We start from the raw sequence: 22,048 nt of genomic DNA, 5'->3' as shown, positions 1-22,048 counted from the left end.
ATAAATATACCACTTCTTCTTTATCCAGTCATCCATTGATGGACATTTAGGCTGTTTCCATGTTTTGGCTATTGTAAATAGTGCTGCTATGAAAATTGGGGTGCAGGTGTCATCCTGAAGTAGGGTTCCTTCTGGATATTAGCCCAGAAGCGGGAATTCCTGGGTCATGTAGTAAGTCTATTCCTAGTCTTTTGAGGAATCTCCATGCTCTTTTCCATAGTGGCTGTACCAAACTGCATTCCCACCAGCAGTGAAGGAGGGTTCCCTTTTCTCCACAGCCTCTCCAGCATTTGTTGTTTGTAGACTTTTGAATGATGGCAATTCTGGATGGTGTGAGGTGATAACTCATTGTAGTTTTGATTTGCATTTCTCTGATAATTAGTGATACGGAGCATTTTTTCATGTGCCTATTGATCATTTGTATGTCTTCCTTGGAGAATTGCTTGTTTAGGTCTTCTGCCCATTTTTGGATTGGGTTGTTTGGTTGTTTCTCATTAAGTCATATGAGCTGCTTATATATTCTGGAGATCAAGCCTTTGTCGGTTTCACTTGCAAAAATTTTCTCCCATTCCGTAGGCTGTCTTTTTGTTTTACTTCTGGTTTCCTTTGCTGTGCAGAAGCCTGTAAGTTTCATTAGGTCCCATTTGTTTATTCTTGCTTTTATTTCTATTGCTTGAGTAGACTGTTCTAGGAGAACATTTTTGAGATGTATGTCAGATAATGTTTTGCCTATATTTTCTTCAGGGAGGTTTATTGTATCTTGTCTTATGTTTAAGTCTTTGATCCATTTTGAGTTGATTTTTGTGTATGGTGTAAGGGAGTGTTCTAGCTTCATTGTTTTACATGCTGCTGTCCAGTTTTCCCAACACCATTTGCTGAAGAGACTGTCTTTATTCCACTGTATATTCTTGCCTCCTTTGTCGAAGATGAGTTGACCAAAAGTTTGTGGGTTCGTTTCTGGGCTCTCTATTCTGTTCCATTGGTCTATATGCCTGTTTTTGTACCAATACCATGCTGTCTTGATGACTGTAGCTCTATGTATTGTCTGAAGTCTGGGAGAGTTATTCCTACAGCCTCTTTCTTTCTATTCAGTAATGCTTTGGCAATTCTAGGTCTTTGATGGTTCCATATAAATTTTATTATGATTTGTTCTAGTTCTGTGAAATATGTCCTGGGTAATTTGATAGGGATTACATTAAATCTGTAGATTGCCTTTGGCAGTGTGACCATTTTAACAATATTGATTCTTCCAATCCAAGAGCCATGCTCATTTTTAGGTCTTGGTTTAAACAGTATTTTCTCAGGGAGACCTTCCATACCTCATGGGCCATATATCCCATCATATAACCCTTTGCCAACTTGCATTTTTAATTGAAACTCTCATCATTGTTTTAGTATAATTAGTTGTTTAATATGTCTTGTCTGTATATATAAATTAACTTTTATAAATTAAAGGTAAAGTTTTTTAAAGTGAAATGGTTGTATTTGTTCATTGCTTTATATCTGAGACCCAGCAGTTTCTGACACATATCAGGTTTTTACCAAATGATTTTTAAATGAATGAACATAAGAGTAAGACAAGAGGGTCTTCCGTGAGTTCCATGAATACCAGTACTCTCAAATCTCATACTGTAATGTTTTAAGTGTTTACTTGTTCCTGCACATACCTCACTGTGACAGTTTATGAAGGGCATGCACCAAGTTAATGTACCTAAACTTGGCATAGTCTTAATTAAACATGGTACGTCTGATGTACTTGTTATAGAGATTTTGCTTGTTTGGTTCTGTTTTTAGCAGACATGCATAGGCCTGAATTTAAATATAAACCAGGGAGGAACCTTGCTGATCAATAATATATTCCCAGAAGTTGAATGTATGTTCAGAAATGGAAGGAGAAATTATACTGTGATAGCTTTACTGAAAGACTTTGTTTGGCAGCAAATTTTAGTGTACTAATGATCTTCAGTGTGTTCAAAATTTTATTTGACATATTTAAGTGGATGTGTTGTTTTTAATTAAAGATTTTTATCTGACAAAATATATTTTAAATTAATCATTTTTAGTCCTCCTGAATCACTTCTGTGGAGACATAAGGTCTGTAGAACTATTTGGAAGTCACAGCTATAGACAAATCCAGAGCAGCTAGGGAGTTCCAACTATGAAAAGACACGTGTGCTAGAAGGAGAAGAAAACATAGGTGAAGTCTAACATAAGTACAGGCCTAGGAGAATCTTTTTAACTAGGAGTGAAAACTCATATGCAGTTTTTAAAAATTGATAAATTTGAATACATAAAGATAAAAAACAAATTTGGAACAGCAAAAATTCAAAGTAAAATGACCAATTGAGAATAAAATTTGCAATGCATGTCAGAGAAAAAAGACCAATATCTTTAATTTTTAAAGGACTTCTATGAATTAGAAAGCAAATTTGTCCTGTAGAAAATTGGGCACAAACCATTAGCAGACATTTTACAAAATGTGAAATAAGAATAGACCATAAACTGATGAAAAGATGCTCAACTTCACTCATGATAAGAAAAATGAAAATTAATACTAGACCAAGGAACTATTTATCATGCAATAGATTGTCAAAAATTGAAAAACTTGAGAATACAATCTATTGGTGAGACTATGAGGAAATAGGCGCTTTCATACATTGCTGGTGAGAATGCAAAATAGTATAACCCCTATGAAAGTTATCCATGTGTACTTACCTTTTGACCCAGAACACTCACTCCTAGGGATTTACATAATGATATACCACCAAGAATATAAAATTGCATATGCACAAATGTATGTATTACATCATTATTTATATTTGTAAAATTTGAAAACTACTGAAATGTCTTAACTAGAGAGGATTCATTAAACTATGGTAAATATACACAGCTGAAAACAATGGGAACTGGTTATCTATAAATAATAAGGTGAGAAGGAAATGAGGCAGAAGGAATACAGGAAGAAATGACGGTGACAATTCTTTGAGTATAAATTTTTGCATAGTTTTGATCTGTGAAATTATGTTAATAGTCTACACTTTCGAAAATAAAATTAATGAGTGGGGGAAAAAAGACTAAAAGGAAACTGAAGAGAGGAAAGATTAATCCAAAGTAACATTTTCTGTGTACTCTCAGTCACAGGCCGGTTGAGTAAGAGGAAGAAATGCCAATGAACACGAAACACTTTTTAACAGCTTTAGGTTTTCTTTTCTTTTCTTTTTTTTTTTGTGGTATTAAGGCAAAATCATTCTGAAACTCTTTTGGGTGTATTATAGGATTCAGCTAATGAACACATACATTAATGTTAAAGAAAAAGAGGATTTTCACTGATTTGAAGCATAATACAAATATGAAATTCTATATGTCATAAAACAAACAAAAAATCTTTTGGAGATTGGAATTTGAAGTATCACTGTGAGTTCATGATTTCTAGTATGTGTGTATATATCTATACATGGTACATTTACACACGTATTCGTACATTTCTCGGTATAGTATATGCATGCATATTTTTATGTATATATGCACGCATGTGTTTCCTAGCCCTGTCCACTGGCAGGGCCAAGAGTCAAAGACATCCCAACAGCAATAAGTAAACCTGGTGCCGAGATGTTGCTATCTAACACACCACTGTCATGAAGTAGAGACTCTCAGACAAGTACTGATTTTAGGACCGGGCAGGATAGATACGACATGAGTCTGAAAAATCTTGGTGTGCTAGAAATGCAGGGAGTGCTTTAAAAAATGATGGGGGCATGTTACAAGAACGTGGAAAATAGCATGACAAGGCTTCCACTGGACAAATCTGGAATAATTTGAACACAAAAATAATTAAGCACAATAGAGAAATATAAACCATTAAAAATAGAGTGTTTTATTAATTTGGCCATACGTAATAAAAAATAGATCAAATCAATCAGTCAATCAATCAGTCAGGAAGAAGGGAGGGCTCTTGCTTAGAGTAAAATGCTGAGGGCCTGTTGTTTAATATGAAAGAAGTGTATGAGTTGGAAAATCAGTATTTTGCATCATTATGGTAAAGACTGGATGAGGAAAAAATCATCAATTAATGCTAATCCAGGGAAAAGTTTTGATGAGGTATAGGACATTTGCACAGTCTGCTTATCACACACACACACACACACACGGGCTACGTGTGTGTACACACATACATGTAAATGTGCGTCTGTCTACACATATACACACATACACACACATACCGCTAGAAAGGCCTAATACATGTAGATGCTGTCTGAGTGGTTGCCATTATGGCCTAACTATTATGATTAGTGTGTTATTATGGTCTCTCTTTGCATCGACCATCTAGACCTTGGCCCAGAGCAGGTTCTCTAGAATCTTGTCTAACCTGTCTTGTGGCTGCTTGCTGCCACCTTCCATCTGCAACCCCCAGCAAGCATTAAGCTCAGGCCAGAGTGGTTCTAGCAGCTACCATTAAGGTCGTGAGTGCTGAGATTTAAGAAAGCTGGATCTAGCCACATGATCTGGCAGTGACACTCTCAGAATGAATGCATCTGAAAGGACAAATCTTTTCGATTCGCGTACCAAGAGGTAGAACCTAATAGGAAAGCAGCTCAGCCTTATTTGTGATGATTCCAAAGCAGACCTTCCCCACGCAGGCAGTGCCAGATAAATCAACCCCTCAACCCTCACTCGCTCTTGACACTGCCTTTAACCTGTGAGCTCTGAAAAGCGAGGAAACCGTGTGTGCGCTCCTCTCCCCTCATCTGTGTGTGGCTGTCAGGCAAGCAGTCAACAGTTCTTCATAACAGAAGTTAATTGGAAGGAACTGGATGTGTCCAGCTGCTTTGGTAATTATCAAAGCCACTCTCCTGGCCTGGAAGAGAGCCTCTTGTCTCCACACTGTTTGATAAAGAGACTCTTTTTCCCTCCTCATTGTAGTCACAGGAGCAAAACAGAGCGAAACAAAACTAAGTACTTTCTGTTTGTTTGATAAACCTTAGAATTACTTTAAGGTTGGATACACTAAACTTTAGATTCAATTCAATTTGATTTAAAGACATTTCAGAATCTTTGAGAAGATGTGCCCCATTCACTGCTTTGTCCCCAGTGCTCAGCCCTGTACCTGACACATAGTAAGTTCTCAGTGTTAGAAATGTTCATTATTAATATATTTATTATCAACACTCATCTAATTCCTGTTATGTATGAGTCTCTGAAATGAGCAGTTAAAGAAGAGAAAGTTTGACTCCCGTGTTGCACACACTTGGGTAGAAATCTTAGCTCTGACATGAACAGCTGCAGCATTGCAGGCAAACTCTTCTCGTGAAACATCTCATTGATACTATGCGCATTATATATAACTCATCAGGTTGTGTAGATTTAATGATTTAAAACTATTAAAGGGCCTGGTATGCTGACTGGTATACAGTAAGTGCTTAATAAATGACAGTTTTCTTCCCTTGCTACTCAATGTGTCTTGAGACTATATGAAGCATTGTTCTGCTCGTGACTAGTACTTTCATTCTGATCTTTACCCTTAACATTATTAGTTTAGGACAGGACAAGTCCAATTTTCTCTCTTTGTTCTCTATCCCAACTCCAGGTTTGTTACTGAGTCCAAACCCATTTTCCTTGCAACACAATAGCCAGTAATTGAGAGATGAGGTGTTGGGGCAGGGAATAACGACTTTATTGGGAAAGCCAGGAGACCAAGAAGATGGGAGATTAATGTCCCAGAGAACCATTCAGGCTCCTTTTATGCTGAAAAGGAGAGGGAGTATAGTTGGTTGTTGCAAACTTCTTGATGTCAGAATCCTTTGTTCTTGCAGCCATCCACATAGGTCAGATCATGATGTTCCTGTAAACCTCCAACAAGACAAATGTTATTCTGTTTTGCAACTTTTAATCTCTGTATGAATGAAAACATGTTATACCCTTAAAGGTCAGAGCCTTGACAATGGGCTAGCCTGTATATTTCAGGCTATAGACGACATTCTTTCACAAAAGGTACAGAATCAACATGACTAAGCACAGGAAACAGAGCACAGGGTTAGAGGTAAAGGAACAGATCTAATAAGGAGTCAGATGTGTTCTTCCGTATTATAATATCTCTTCCATTTTTTTTTTCATTTTAGCTAAAGGGCATCTTTTAAATAGGAATACAAGAACTCACAAAAGAGTTTTATTGTGTCCTACTTACATGGCAAGCACTCTAGCACGCATTGACAATACAGAAATGAGTACAGCATGGTGACGCCTTCCCTTAGGGAATTTGCAGCCTTGTCAGGGAGACAGGGATTTACATATGAGACTCAAATACAGCAAGAGAAGTTTTGGATGAGAGAAGCTCTTATTATCAAAGCACTATATGAGCACTAAGGATGGAGTAGTCAACTCTTCATATTAGAAAGCAGATGAGATGCATTAACGCAGGATTTAGATAGGAAGTGTTCTTTCCAGTGGGCTTTGAAGGATGCTCAAGTGTTTTCTAGACAGAGGACAGGCAAAGGATTTAAAGGATTTAAAGAGAGGGGATAGCATGTGCAAATCCAAAGAATGATGTATGTGATAGGAGATGAAAATATGGATTAGCTGCCACGTGGTTTCGTGGTACATTATGCAGTGGAAGAGCATCATTAACGAGCTAAGTGACAGAGTCAATTTTCAGAAAGATAACTGATGTTGGTGTGGAAGGTAGATTGCAAATATTCCATACTGTAGCTGCCTCACTTGGAGTTCAGCTCCAGAAGGTGGAGCTTCGTCAGGCTCAGTGATTACTGAGGATTAGCAAGACCTTGAGGCTTATTTATCGTCTATATCCGGAAGTCACTCAAGGGCCAACCTGAAATCTGTCTACTAGTCAGAAGGCAAATGCCCAGGGTGAGTATGTATTAATCACTGACCATGTGATTCATAGACAGGAGGGAGAGAGACTGAAAGCAAGTGGGAGACTCAGTATGAGCCTAGGATAACTGCCCAGATGATGCGCTCCTTTCAGAGGATAGCAACAGTGATAGTGGAGGAGTATGAATGTTTTAGAAACATATGAATGCAGCTTCAGGAAGCTGGCGGACATTGAATACAGGAAGTGAGTGAAGCAGATAATCTGTGTGCTTTAGTGACAGATGGCATGATAATGTGGAATCAAAAGGAACTGTTATTTGAGTTTCTTAACTTAGCTGTAACTTGTTCAATAAAAACAGGATTTTGTATTTAAACAAATGATTAGACTTGTCAGTAGAAATGTAAACAGCAACATAATTCATGAGGCAATTTTTCTCCTCTCTATACTTCAGTCCTACTTTTTAAAAATGTAATTAGAACTTAGAGCTAATAATTTGATAAATTCAAAAATGTAGTAATAGTCAACAAAGGTTTTTATATGTAGCATGATAAAAGATGATGGCTACCTTCTAAATCATATTTGCAGTGAAATGGAAAAACACTGAAAAAAATCACAAAAAACATGATTTATAATGCTGATCAGACTCCCCTAATTTTCCATACAAGTTTTTTGGCATTACGTTCTCATAAATGGTAATAAACTCAAATAGCAGTGCTTATTGAATCGCCTTTGTAAATCCCAGCTGTTGCCAAACGACACAGATTGACCATAGCAGTCCATCCTCATAATCTTACACAGGAGAAGGCATTTGGCTGAGTACTGTTAAATGAACAAAGTATTGGACCTGGAGCTTCAGGGTGGTAAAAGATAAATCTATTGCAAGGCAGGAGGCACACACATAATGGACTTTGAGTTTTAAAGATCCAAATCTATGTATACACTTATTATTCTGTAAATTTTTTCCACAGTGCTTCATTAAACCAACCAACAAATATCTATTTTGTTCTTACTGCTCACAGGGACTTTTGATAACCTACAATGCATGCTTCTGTGGTAAGCTTTTCAGCTGGAGTACAAAGCCATCTCTTCACAGCACTCATGCCATTTATAGTATACCAACGTGTCTCTTTAACATAAAAATATGACTGCATCCTTGTTTTATTTTTAGTTTCATTTTACAGTGAGAAAAAAAGTGAGTCTCTGAGAGGTTAAGTGAATTAATTGACCAAGGTCATCAGGTTTTAAGTTTAGGGTAATAGACACTAAGTCTCTTGTTTCTTTCCATTATTTTACGTCCCCTTCTATTGCTTTTCACTGAGTAAAAGATTTTTTTTTTTCTTTTAAAGGTAGCAGTTTGATACAACTTGCATCTTTCTAATTCTTAATTATTTTCTGTATAACTGGTTTTATCCCCAAATGGTGTTTTAAACATTAAATAATAAAGAAATAAGATAGATTTAAAGTCAAAATCTGAAGGGATTTTAATATGGGATTGCATAGCAATAATTGGGTTGAATAACATTGGATACACATTTTATGGGAAACAGATATTTGTTTTTAATGAGTCCAAGCTAGTAGTTTTTCTTCTTTGTTCTCATAGGTAGACGCATCTTTCTGAGCCTACATCCTTTCTATAAAGGCTACTATTGAAGCTTTTATAGCATCAGGGTAGAGGTCATTGTGCATACTTTGTATTCCATTTTTACTGTAACTGTCTGTTGTCCCTTTATGATTATGGTACTGTGGATATGCAAAAATGGTAGGAAAGATGTATGGAAGAAAGTTAAATTTTGCTAAATGTATGCTTTTTTGCAAGTTACTTAACCTTCCTGAGCTTTGGTTTCCTCTTTCATGAAATGGGGATAATAATCAAACATCACAGGGTTGTGATGAAGATTAAGTGAGCCAGTGATTTAGGTAGATAGATAGATAGATAGAAAGAACTGAAAACAGTACTTAGTAAGTGAAGCTTAATTGTAAGTCTAAGAAAAATACAAGATGTGTATGTAATGAAGTTAACATTTATTAAGCACTTCTTATAGGGAGGGTCTCTTCCAAGTGCTTTATCTATGTTACTTTACATTAATGTTCATACTCCTATGAGACATGCATCTTTTGAGCTTTATTTTACTGAGGACAAAACTGAGATTTAGATTAAATAGGTGTTTTGCCAAAAGTTCCACAGCTATCGATGAATGGAGACAAGATTTAGATCCATGCCTTTCTAATTTTAAGGCCCATGATTGCAACCATATTTATACTGTATTTCTTAAATTACCCTTACTTATTAAGTGAGATGTATAGCCTAGTATTTGTTGTATAGGCGCTGGTTTATGCACTAAAGTGGTATAATTAGATATCAAAATGTCAGTAGCCTAGAAGTAGCTAAAATTGAACTTTCTAATGTATATTGTTAGAGTTAATCAAATCTTATAAAATAAAATGTCAGGAGCCACAGTTTGCCTCTTGACCATTCCTCTAAATGGTTATTATGGGATGCAGTTGCCATGGTTTCAGTATAGGACCAAGCTGAGATGAGAATGAGAAAGCTATGGAAGTCCTGTAGCCTAAATCAGCTTGAGGTTAAGTTTAAGCATTCGTAGCATGTTTGATCATCCTGTTCTCAGGATGTTGGGAGCATCACAAAATCCATGAAGCTACCAGGTTTTGTGAGTCAGGTTAGTCTCTATCTTATTTTTCCCTGTCCTGTGACCTTCAGACACCACAGCTAGTTAGTGCCAACAAATTATAAATCAGAGTTAGCAGGAGAGTGAAGTCTGTCAGTATTGTAGTATTAAATGATGAGAAGTAGAATTAAAATTGAGTAGTGGAAAGAATAATGGGCTTCATCTCCCTGCTTTATTACATAGTATTACACAGTGTGATTCCAAACAAGTTACTTTCTCTGTGTTTCAATTTCCATGAGATGAAAGGTCAGAAAGACCCATATTCAAACCTTGGCTCTGTGCCTTAATAGCTTTTTGACCTTAGACAAGACCTATTTGTTCTTTCAGTTACATTTTTAATAAAAGAAAGCATGAATATTTGCTTCATAAGGTTGTGAGGATTAAGCTAGGATAATATGTGTAAAGCACTCAGATGTATGCATTGAATATAACAGGCATTTAATAAATATTAGCATTACTGATCACACGTTGCATTCTTCCTATTACTTATGTTTTGCCTGCTCTGTATCAGGCACTGTTCTAGTGCCTGAATGTAAGATTTATATAACTGAAGATGACCATAGGGAGAATTAAATTAAATGATGCATACAGACTGAAGAATAAGGACCTGGCATTTAGTAGATGTTCAATAAATATTAGAACATGAGTTACAGTGATATTTAAGTATTGCCAAACACCCACGCAGGCATAATTTGGGTTAGCAATAAAGAATGGAGAAGGCAATTTTTTATTAATTCATTTATTTTATTCAACAATATGTATCACCAGTCCTGTATGTGGCAGGGATCCTGTGCATCGAGGGGAAAGCAAAGGTTAATAAGACTGGTCTCTTCTCTGTATATTGTCTTTATTTTGAGATCCAAGTGTCTGTGGATAACTTCATGGTCCACGAATTCTCTGAAAGAATATGCACAAATGAGTATCTTTATTTTGCAGGCAGGGCATCTGTTGCTTTTATCAGACTTTTGAGAGCAACACCCCTAGGAGATCTCAATACAGAGAAAAGGGTGGACTCTGATCTTTAATTACAGCTTTGGCAGCACTTCTGATCCTCAGCTGTCTGGACCTTGAACTCAGACACAATGGGGTTCAAATTCCAGATGCCTTCCTTGTTTGCTCTATGATTTAACTTGAAGCTCAAATTTTACATGTCAAAAACTGGGCTAGTGAGACCTACCTCTCAGGCTTGCCTCCGTGATGCATGCCAGAAAGCATCTCACAGTATCTGGCGCTTTGTAGGTATTCAAAATTAATGGTTCCCCCCACGTTGGTGACTGCCTCAGAGACCAGTAGGATGCCTTCCTCATCAAAGAAGCTCAGTCACAGCTTACTGATTTATTGTCACTGATCAGGATCTTGTGCTTTCAGAGACTAGTTCAAATAAAAGTGATATAAAGCGTCAAAACATGAACACAGTCAGTGATCATCAAAGCAGAAAACCTTGGCTCATGTCATAATCCATAGGTATCAGCTCACACATCTCATTGTGTACCTGTGGCGACCTGTCGCTTTAGACATAATCCCTGTCACAATATAATTGTGTGACATTGTGATTCAGATCTCCCCGGGCGTTACAGAAACTGGCTTCCTGTGTACATGAGGTGTGAGATGGGACACAAGTGCACATTATCCCTCAGATGTTTCTCATAACAAGAGGAGCCTGTGGCGCTTCAAGTCACACAGCAGCACAGACTAATAAGACCTCGCAGGGAGAAGAGAGTCTGCTAAGAGCCACAGAATGGTACACAAATGCTGATAAATAACAACAAGGTGGCAGTGATGGTGAAGGGAGGTTTTATAGAATAAATGGCTGTCATTGCAAGAAAATAGAGTCATCACTTAGGAAGATATTGAGTCATTATTACATGATAGCAAAACACATAATACAATCTTGCTATTAATATTGGAGATTATTGCAATCATGGTGCACATCTTGTCTCCTTTCAGTGAAAATCTCTACAGCTTCCAGCACTCGTACCATAGAACCAGTGTCATGAAAACCTGTAGCATCAGCTGGGAATATGAATCCAGTGTGGTCAGTGATGAATCCTGGGTCATGCGTCTCTGCATGACCAGAAGCTCTCAGTGCCAGAACCTGGGATATATATCCCACAAGAGTAGTAAATAGAAGTTTTTATGAATAGGTTACCTTTCTTTAGAAGCAAAATATATTTAACAGAAGTTAATATTTTCCATTTTGTTATAAAGCATCAGTGATGGTATTTTCAATAAATGATATTCCCAGTTATCACTGGATAAAATCTAAATTCCTTACCACCATATTGGTATATAAGCATATTTATGTTAGAGATCTAATAAATATGTGGAAACACAGTAATGAACCAACATGTTACGGGCTTTGCCTTCAGTGAGCTTCTACTCTACTGGAGTAGTCAAACTGTAAAACACTTACAGTTGGGGTGGTGGTGGCAGTGGTAAATTTGTGATGGGGAATATCCATGATAATATGAGATTATATAACAGGGTCATCAAACCAAGATTTAGAGAATCAGGAAAGATTTCTCAAAAGAAGTAACACCCAGACTGACATTAAGGATAAGTAAAAGTTAAGCAGATGAACAGTGGGGATGGGAGTATATAAGCAAAAGACCAGAGATAAGTGAGGCATGTGATGATTTATGAAAAGTGGAAGAAATTCAGTAAACTGGGGCATAAATTAGCAAGTGGATGGAAAATTGCAAAGAGATGATGGTAGAGAAAGAAGCAGATTCCAGAGCAGCTTTGCATGAGAAAAAAACCAGAACTGTGCATATGGCTAGTCTTTGAAAACTTCTCGAACTTGTGTGATAAATGCTCACTTGTTTCTTTACTCCTCGTGGGTTCCGACACCCATAAGAAGACATTAATCGATGCAGCTTAGAAAAAAACAATCATGGCCTGTTTGTTTGCATGGTCGGCATGGAATGTCTTTGGCTACTTTTCACAAACCATCAAAGTGAAGAAATCTTCAAAAGCCTTTGTATAAGAAGATTAAAAGACGTTGACAAAAATTTTACCACCATGAAACTTCCATTCTAGTGGAGAAGATAGATAATCAATATATAGACAATATATAAAAAATACATTAGATAGCAATACATTATGAAGAAAATTTATGCACATTGATTTAAATTAAATGGAAATGGTTTAAAACGGGTCCTTAGAATAAAACTGTCCAAGATTACTCTGACTTGCTTTAAACCAGAGAGCTTTCTACATAGAATATTAGAATCATTTTAACTGGATCCAGCCAGTCTTAGGCTTTTACCTGCTAATGGTACATATACATATATTTTTTTGCTTTACTATTTATTCATATTCTAACGCACATTGCAGAACAGATCATATTCCACCTTTCTGGTACCAGACAGATTATAAATACTTGGATTTAGGAGGTTGAGAATGAGTTAGAAAACAAACAACTCTTCTTTGTGTCATTTGTGTTATTCTAATAAAAAAGACACTTCCCAGTTTCCATTAACTTTATTGTGCGTTAATTATATAAATATATAAAATGTATATCAAATCACCACCCAAAGTGGCATACTGCTATATTATGATTAATAACAGAAACTTCTAAAACTAGAAAAATAGAAAGCATCTGAGCAAAACTAAAAAGTAACTTCATTTCTTTTTTCTTTAAACATTTTTTAAAGGCAAATTAAATTATGAGGAATAAGTCTGATCAAAATAAAGCTCCATAATTCACTCATTTGTTTACTAAAGAGCCATTTTCCTTCATCCACAGTTGTTTCCTCTGTTTTAAATGTTATTAAAAGATAATAATGTCCTTCATCTCTCACATTTCAAAATAATTTACCTTCGCTAGTATGGTTTCAAGGTTTAGATGCATGCTTCTTATCCAACTTGTGCTTGCACATCAAAATTTAATGATAGAATTATTGCTTATGAGTCTCCAGATTTCACTCTAGCTATTATGGAATATGATGCATACATATATTTAGAAAGCTTTGTGATATAATTCAATTACAGGAACTAAACACAGATTGTACTGTTCCCTGACCATTTATTCTACCTCAAGCCTTGGACACAGACTTTTTAATTTTATATTTGTTCTTTAACAGCATGTATTAAAAATGCACTAAAAGCTACTGCTTTCTCAACAACATCATGGTCACAGTTAGTTAAATATTTAATGCTACCAAGCACAAGGCAGGGCATGCGATGAGCATGAACTTGACTATAAAACCACTGTAATGGGTTTAGATCCCTTGGGACCCCACCGTGCTCTGTACTGATCCAGTAAAAGAGGGAAAAGTCTCATCAAGATGCAAGTTTAAGTAGGAATCTGTCCGGCTGCATCCGCTGTCAAGATTAATTATAGATCTCTGAACCTGATGTGTTTTCTTAATATATTGTATCGCTTTACTAGTCTGCAGTCAAGCTAAAATATTAGGTGTGGCTTTGTATAATTCTAGATAATTCTCTTTTCCAGAGTGACACTGTTCAGCATATTTTGTTTTGATAACTTAGAAGTTTTCATTAGTGATTTGCCGTTTGTCCTTGCATTTGCCTACTGAAATTAGGATAATCCTTTGGCAATAGTAGCAAAATTCTGAAAAAATGCAAGGGACCGCTCCATAAGAAAATGTAGCCATCTTCTCTAGGGTGTATATCTTGAAATGAAAGGACAAGGTAGTAAAGACATTAAAAATCATTACAAGCTATTTCTCCGTGTGAATCATATAGTCTGCCTTAAAAAATAAAGAATAAAAAATTAAGAAAGGCCCAAATAATATTTTAAAGCTGAAATCATCCCTTTATTAGATCCAACAGACAATTTGTAGTAAAAAAGAAAAAAAGAGGTTATATCTCAAAGAAGTTTAAAGGACAAGTTTATAGTGAGACAGACATAAAACTGAATAGGGTATTATTGTTTACTAACTGTGTAAAGTTATTTGATTTTTTTGATCCTTAGTTTTCTCATTTATAAAATCAAAAAAAAAATAGCAACTTTTTGGATTTGTTATGATGTTTACATAATAGAAGGTGATTATAACAATGCTGGGCCCATCCCATCACTAAATGTCAGCTTAAGAATAGGCATACTCTTTATAGCTATTGTTTCATTGTGATGCATCCTCTTAATGGATGACCATTTATGGGATGACCGTTAGCTGAAATGACTTAATGGTGACCGTTGCACTCAGTATCATTAAACAAGAAACTGCGGAAATCAACCGGGTTTTATTTTTCTCCAATCTTCTTTAAGAGGTCAGTACTCTTAGCTGCAGGACATAGCAAGATCTGTCTGCATTTTCTGGACCCTCTCCATTAGCTCTCTCTCCCTACATCTGAGCTCCCATCTCTTCATTGTATGGACCATTATATGCAAAAGAAGATACTGTCAAAGCCCTACTCTGAATGTGAATAGGTCAGCCAAATTTCAGTGTAGAGAAAGACAAAATCCAGGTGCTGGATCCCTCCAGGAAGGCAGATCCCAGGGTCACTCTGCAATAGAGGTGAAAGCTGGATTCAGGGTAGTTGATGAAAAAAAATGTGGGGCAGAGTTTAAGTTGGGTAGAAATCAGTAAGAAAGGAGATAGTTTAAAAAGACGTAAAGGGATGCTAGTCGATGAGAATCAGGTCAATGAAGGTTGGATATTATATTTACTTATTTATTAGATTTCTTTAGAGTGGGAACAGACCCTTAAAGGAACTGAATGAGGCTGAACAATAAGCAGCTTGGCTGTTGTCTTCATCAAAATTGTTTCCATCATCATTACCACCACCGTCATCATCATCATCATCATCATCATAATCTTGTTTTCAGAAAAATAAGAAAGTAGGTTAGTGTTACACTGAAACAGTCTAACAGTAGGTTAAAGCCAAACTTGGTTATTATTGTATAATCTTTACACAGCAGATTATTGATTGATTAATTTTTGTTGAGATGTGATTCATTTTGTTGAGATAAAATTCAGCATTTTAAAGGTTCAGTGGTTTTCATTCTCTCTTCCACCCCATGCCCTAGCAATCTAATTTATTGCTTTCTTACTATTTGGTCCTGTCTTGGAAAGTTGTAGATCTGACTTCTAGTTAATCAAGATTTACTAATCTGAGTGTGTTAACTTCGTCCTGTTGTTATGATAAATTATGATAAATTTAGTGACTTAAAACAATGCACATTTAGTATCTTGTAGTTTTGAAGGTCTTACTGATCAGTGAAGGAAAAGCCGGGCTGGGCTAACAAGATAACTCATAAATCTAAGTGTAAAAAGTGATGGTTTACTGATCTAAGTTCTGCTGGGCTAACTCGTAAATCTGAAGTTTAGTGTCAGTTTACTGAGCTAACAAGCTAACTCGTAAATCCAAGCTCAAAAAGTGTCAGTAACGTGATCTGTTCCTAATAGTTAAGTTCCAGTGTACTGATTCCTTGGTTTTGCTATTCGAGCCTTATTGGCTGATAGCCCCATATTTGTAATTAACCCTATAAAACCCCTGCACACATCTTGGAGGTGCTCAGAGCTTCAGAGCAGAAGCCCCTCTGAGCCCGCCAGCGTAATAAATCTGCGTACTCCAACCCTCCAAGTGGTGCTTGTTTCTTGCTGGCCTGTCATTTCTATAACATTACTAAGTGAAACTCAAAGTGTTACCAGGGCTGAATTTCTTCTGGAGGCTTTAGGGAGAATCTATTTCCTTGCCATTCCAATTTCTAGAAGCCACCTGCATCCTTTGCCCCTTTCTCCATCTTCAAAGCCAACAACATAAGCATCTTCAAATCTCTCTCTTTGACTCTGTTCCACTTATCTTCATCTTTCACTTATAAAGACCCTTTGGTTACATTTGGACCCACCCAGATAATCCAGATAATATCTCCACCTCACAATCCTTAACTTAATCACATCTACAAAGTTCCTTTTGCCACATAAGGGAACATGTACAAATTCTGAAGATTCAGATGTGGACATCTTTAGGGGAGGGTGTTGTCATTCAGCCTGCCACACCAAAATTTGTGTCAATATGCTATATTACAAGAATAATACTATTTTAGTGTATTTTGTGTCCATTGAGATCCTTCACCTCTAAGAAATGTTCTTGAACACTTCTCTGGATTTCACAGCCTAAGAAATTGAATGAAAAGCCCACCTTAAAATATAAGCTCATTTCCAGGGAGTGTACACTCTTACACTTTGTGTCAATCCCATCTGAAATGAATTCCATTTACTGATTTCCACAAAATATATCTATCACATTAGTTGGAAGGTTTGTCTATTTTACTAAAAATTTGAAAGTGTGTGGAGATGACTGTTTATCTCACTGATTCCCTCCTTTGTTTTTTCACTCTGACCTTCTGCATCTCTCTTCTTGTCCCCCTACCTCTCAGATATCCTGGGATTTCCAAATTCTCTATTATGCAGAATGGTTCATTTTTTAATGACTTCAATGATCAAATTTGGGAAACTACACTAAAACACGTCAGAGCAAGGCACCGTCACTGAAGAAGTTTCTGTGTCTGTTGAAATGGCTGTGGCTGTACATGGCATAGTTATGTTTTCTCCCATTGTAAATATAACATTACAACTTATATAAAGATTGTTATCATGGATAATTCAAAGATGATGCTTAATGTCTTCAGTTATTTGGGTGCATGTTTGATATGGCTATCTTGATAACATCTTGTTTGTTGGAATTTATCACATATTAATTTGATTTGCTTCATTACTCACTGTATACCAGGCATTCTGTTAACTGCATGCTTAATAAAGAATAAAAAGAAGAGTAAAACATATAGCCTTGACTTCATTGGCTCACATGTTTATTGGTTTAATTTAGCCATTGTCCATCCATATCTTTGGTCTGGCTCTCACGTTTGGTGAATTGTCTTGTACCTACCCACAGATAATGGTCAAGATGAACTGATAGCAATAGAAGACCTGGGTTTAACACTACTGTAAATGGTGTCCATTAACTTAATCCTAGTTGCCATGGAAATAGCAGTGTTAAGATAGAGATTTTTGAGAGACAAAAATGATTTCTTGAATAAGCTTTTTAAAGACACACATCTGGCACAATGAAACCTCAGAAATTTCAGTTCCTCTATACAGCCAGTGCACATACACCTCAGAAAGCTATAAAATGTTAGGGACTATCTCTCTTTCTCCAGGAACTCCAAGAAAATAGTGACTTTGACTTGCACATCTCTGAATCACCAGTTCTAAAACTCAGAGCCTAGCAAAGAAGACGTGTTCACTGACTGCTTCTGGGTTGAAATTGAAATGGGAGGAAAGGGTGCAGGGCACAATCATTGATGGAATGACATAGCAATATGACAGGAGAAACTGGTTAGAACCAAGATGGCAGAAGATTCGACTTCCAGTAGACCTTCAGCCTCAGGCACACCCATAGGTACCATGACAGTGCCTAGACTGACCATAAAAGGTCAAAAAGTAGGCGAGGGTGGCATTTCCTAGAAACCTCACCCGTTCCCCAAAGTAGTTGGAATAATCTTCCTATCCATTAGCATTTGAAATTACTGAGCCCATAAAACCTAACAACTCCACACCTCGCAGTTGCTGTCTCTCTCTTGCCTTCTGAGACGCCCGCACTCTGTCTATGAGGTGTGTATCTACTTTTACTTTAAACTAAATACCCCCACACCTCTCGGCTTCTCTCCCTCTCACCTTCCTGAGATGGCCCACATTCTGCCTATGGAGTGTGTAACTCCTAAGCCGCTCTCCCTTCTGGGTGAGAGAGACTGCATTCTGTCTGTGGAGTGTGTATCTCTCTAAATAAACTTGCTTTCACTTTACCATACCTTGCTCTTGAGTTCTTTCCTGTGCAAGGCAGGAACCTATTCTCCCACAACATCTGCAGTCGGTTCCCCAGAAGAAATCCATCTTCTGAAAAGCCTCCTAATTTTATTCAAATTTTGCTTCTTATCTCATCTTCAGTTCCAAAATTATTAGCAGAAATTTTGTATAAAATAACTCAGATTTATGTATTTGTAATATGCTGTAATTAGTAGATCTTTGGCATGTGATTATTTTCTTCTTCCCAGCTAATTTATAAACGCATCTAGAGAAATGATTCATTTTCTTTTCTTTCTTTTTTCCCCCATTTTCATTTGTTCATCCATGCATTTCACTCTGTCTTTTGCATTTCCGGACCCACATGTAACTGGGCGTAGTACATAGTGGCAGCCACTGTAACTGAAGTTGATTGACTGAAAACGTCCTATTATGAGGTCATCATTATTGAAGTTTGCAGGTTTCTGTTCCTAATTTCAAAATGCCTTTTTCATTTTAGATCACCCCAGGTAGCCGTCTCACAGCATCTGTCTATTGATTCTCCCCACACGAGGTGAGGAAGAAACCACTGGATCAGGTATGGCTTCCAGTACCAAAAAACACCCACTCAAGATTAAATACATCAAATACACTTCAGTGAAACTTCAGAAACATTCTTACAATAGAATGTGAGGCAATTGATTTGGGAAATTACTAGAAGTAAGGGACCATTTCTTTCTTTCTTTTATTTTTTTTTTTTTTTTTGTCTACTACAAGAATCTCTTTTGTGGAAAAGAAACTATTTATACAAGTACTTGTTAAAGCTTCTACATTGCAATTTACTCTACCTAATAATTACTCTATCAACACACATTCTGTCTCAATGTCTTTAGTCACAGTCCTAATATAATCTGGGTGTTCATTGTTCTTCTGTTTGGTATGCACTGGAAGCTCTCAGCATTTTATTCTAATCAGTATTTGAATGCATTGTCTGTTGAAATGAAAGTAACAATGATTAGTAAGACAGATGTTTCCCTTGAATATGAAAATGTAGGGGTTAAAACCACAAATTAAACTGAATATTCAGTCTTTGTACACATTTTTCAAGATGGTGGGAAACGCATTTTTGTGAAGTGGAAATCAGGTACTAGTCGAAGTTGTAAAGATCTGTGACCTGTGAAATAGATGATATTTGGAAATAGCTGTACTCCCTATTCTGGAGAATAGGCACACAACTGCAATGTGTCAGTAAAATGAAATATTATTTGTCTTCGTGGATGATTACTGACAAAGAGACCAAGAGAAACAGGAGAGGAAAACAGAACAGTCAGAGTTTAATGTCAGGTGTGTCGGCGCATCAGTGTATTAACAGAAGGATTAGAAGAGCCTGTGAACGGATTGTCATTGTTGATTAGTACATTACTGTTCTTATTAATATTAGACACCTCTCCACTTGTTGGCTGAAAATGCTATGAAAAATCGGTTTATGATGTTTAGTTGTCAAAATATAAAGATTTTATAATGGCTAATTGATTTCTCAGTCATACTGAGAAATATGATTTCTCTCATATTGGTCGTATTCATCTCCTGTTTCTACCTATATTCTTTTATATTTTTCAATGGAATTTCTAACTTAAAAGGTCATGAGAAAGATTTTAAAATATAATGTGTATGTCAATGAACTATTAATTTCACAGTTGAGGAAAGTCTTCAAGCCAAGGTAATTCTCATATTTTTTGTTTGTTTATAAAAACAGTGTTGTAATTCACACCTTTTGTTTGTAAATAACTGTTTTAGTAATCCCTTCTTTTCAACCTTAACAAACACTCGCTGAGTAGGTTATGAATGAAGCTTCAGAATACAGGTGAGTTGATCTGACTGGGATCTAGTTGGTTAGTGTCTCAATGGAGAACAACAGGGTCAATCTTAAACCCCAGTTTACAATGCAAGTTGCTTTTTCCAACTACAACTGTCTCCGTTGTAAAGCGGATATGTGGTGGCCCCTTGTGTTTTACCTGAATTGCTTGAACAGTTATTGAGAAGACAGATGAGTGTCTTTGGGTTAGAATGATTCGTGTGACTACTGACTTGCTTAAGGTTTGTGCAAAATCACTGTCTAGGTATCTTCAGATCCTGGACCATGGGTCTAATCTACTCTGCTAAAGCTTTATTCACATAGAATTCCAAATGAAGCATCTTTGGAGTGAATTGCTATGGGTAAGAGGCTATTAATCTTTGTGATCAAGAAGGTGGCACTATGGTGGAATTTGTCTTTCATGACGCCAGCCTTATTTTATTTCTTATCCCCAACCTCCGCCCACTCACACACACACTTGTCACTGCTTTTCATCATGGCATTTACTTAATAGATGCTTTTATTTGTTTTAATTTCATTAACTTAGACTAAAGCCCTTCAGCCAAGCTCACATTTGAAAAATCAAATAAATAATAAAATAAGTAGTATGATTTCATAGTTCATAAGATTGCCTCCATTGTTCTGGGCAAATCATTAAATCCTCCTCCTTTCTACTCACGTGATGAAAAGCCTCTGTTAGAGGAAGGCTAGCTCTTCTCTTATAGGTTATAATATCTGTGTTCTTTCTTTTTAAACTTGTCTTTTTTGGAGTATTAGACAAAAAGATCTATCTAAACATATTTTGATAGTCCCATTTGATAACTATCTGATTGATATTTTAAAAGCATAAACAGAGCATAAACTTTAGAGGCAAGTAAACAGGATCATATTCTATGCATATTTTTCGCTAGCTGTGGCTCAGGAGAAAGTAAGTTAACCTCTCATTGCTACAGTCGCTACGTGGCAGGTGGGGACCAATGATATTATCTAAAAGGGTTTTTCCAAGGTTTGAACAAGGTAATACACTTCAAGCTCTTAGTCTACTGGGTGCCACAGAGCAAGCACTCAAAAATGTTAAATGTATCGTGGAATATGAATGGGATATTGATATGTATATATGTGTATGTATAGATTCATAGGGTAATCACAGTGAACAGGAATGGCTTATCTGTTTTCAAATAATTGGAATAGAACAAAATCTTAACACCAACAGTCACTGAAGATAGCTTGAAGTTTCAAGATTTGCAGTGCCTCAGATTATGTTCACTATTGATTGTCATTATAAGCACAGAAAACTAGGAGTACAGAATGTTCTGTATACATGGCGTTCAGTATCTGGGAAAGCCAATGTAAGAGTGACCATGGCTATCATCTTGCCCAAAGATTTTTTCAGACTGGATTGTTCGTTTGGATTTGTCTTGTTAGAATTGGTTTGGCTCCTTATGTGGAACTTCACTACATGTAAAAGCTATACGAGGGGAGGTGATCTCTGGGAATACAAGCGGTTCAGATTCTTTTGTGTTCAACTCCCCCACCAACATCATCCCTGAGTTTGCTCTGAAGACCCCTGACCCTTAGAGGACACAACCTAAAACCCACTGACCTACTCCAGTCCTTTAAATTTTATGATGGGGAAACTGAAGTGAAGCACGGTGAAGTGACTGGCCCCGGGAGCACAGTGAGGGAGAGGCAGGTCTGGGTGTGCTCACTCTCCTTTGCTAGATCATGTTACTCTTCTGCAGAATGCATTCAAAGCTCAGGACAGCAAACATGGCCTTTGCCGATCATACTGTTTTGGTGGTTGCACATGGATTACGGCAGCAGTTCTCAAAGTATGGTATCCAGTCAGCAGCACCGGCACAACTTTTTTACACATTTAAATTCTGGGGCCTGTCCTGACTCCCTGAATCAAAAACTCTGGTGGTGGGGC

General features: G+C 36.8%; 1 protein-coding gene across 1 annotated transcript in view; it reads left to right on the top strand.

Annotated features, from left to right (window-relative positions):
• TENM4 (teneurin transmembrane protein 4) overlaps positions 1-22,048 on the top strand; it is a 2,614,134-nt gene that overhangs the window by 615,676 nt on the left and 1,976,410 nt on the right. Inside the window, exon 4 of the mRNA XM_032488752.1 lies at positions 18,784-18,861. The gene's annotated coding sequence lies outside the window, so the exon portion shown is untranslated. The remainder of the gene's footprint in view (positions 1-18,783; positions 18,862-22,048) is intronic.

The sequence above is a fragment of the Camelus ferus genome, chromosome 10 (assembly GCF_009834535.1).
Source record: "Camelus ferus isolate YT-003-E chromosome 10, BCGSAC_Cfer_1.0, whole genome shotgun sequence".
Lineage (NCBI taxonomy): Eukaryota > Metazoa > Chordata > Mammalia > Artiodactyla > Camelidae > Camelus > Camelus ferus.
The sequence above is the reverse complement of the archived record's forward strand: the minus strand, read 5'-3'. Positions and strand labels throughout refer to the sequence as shown.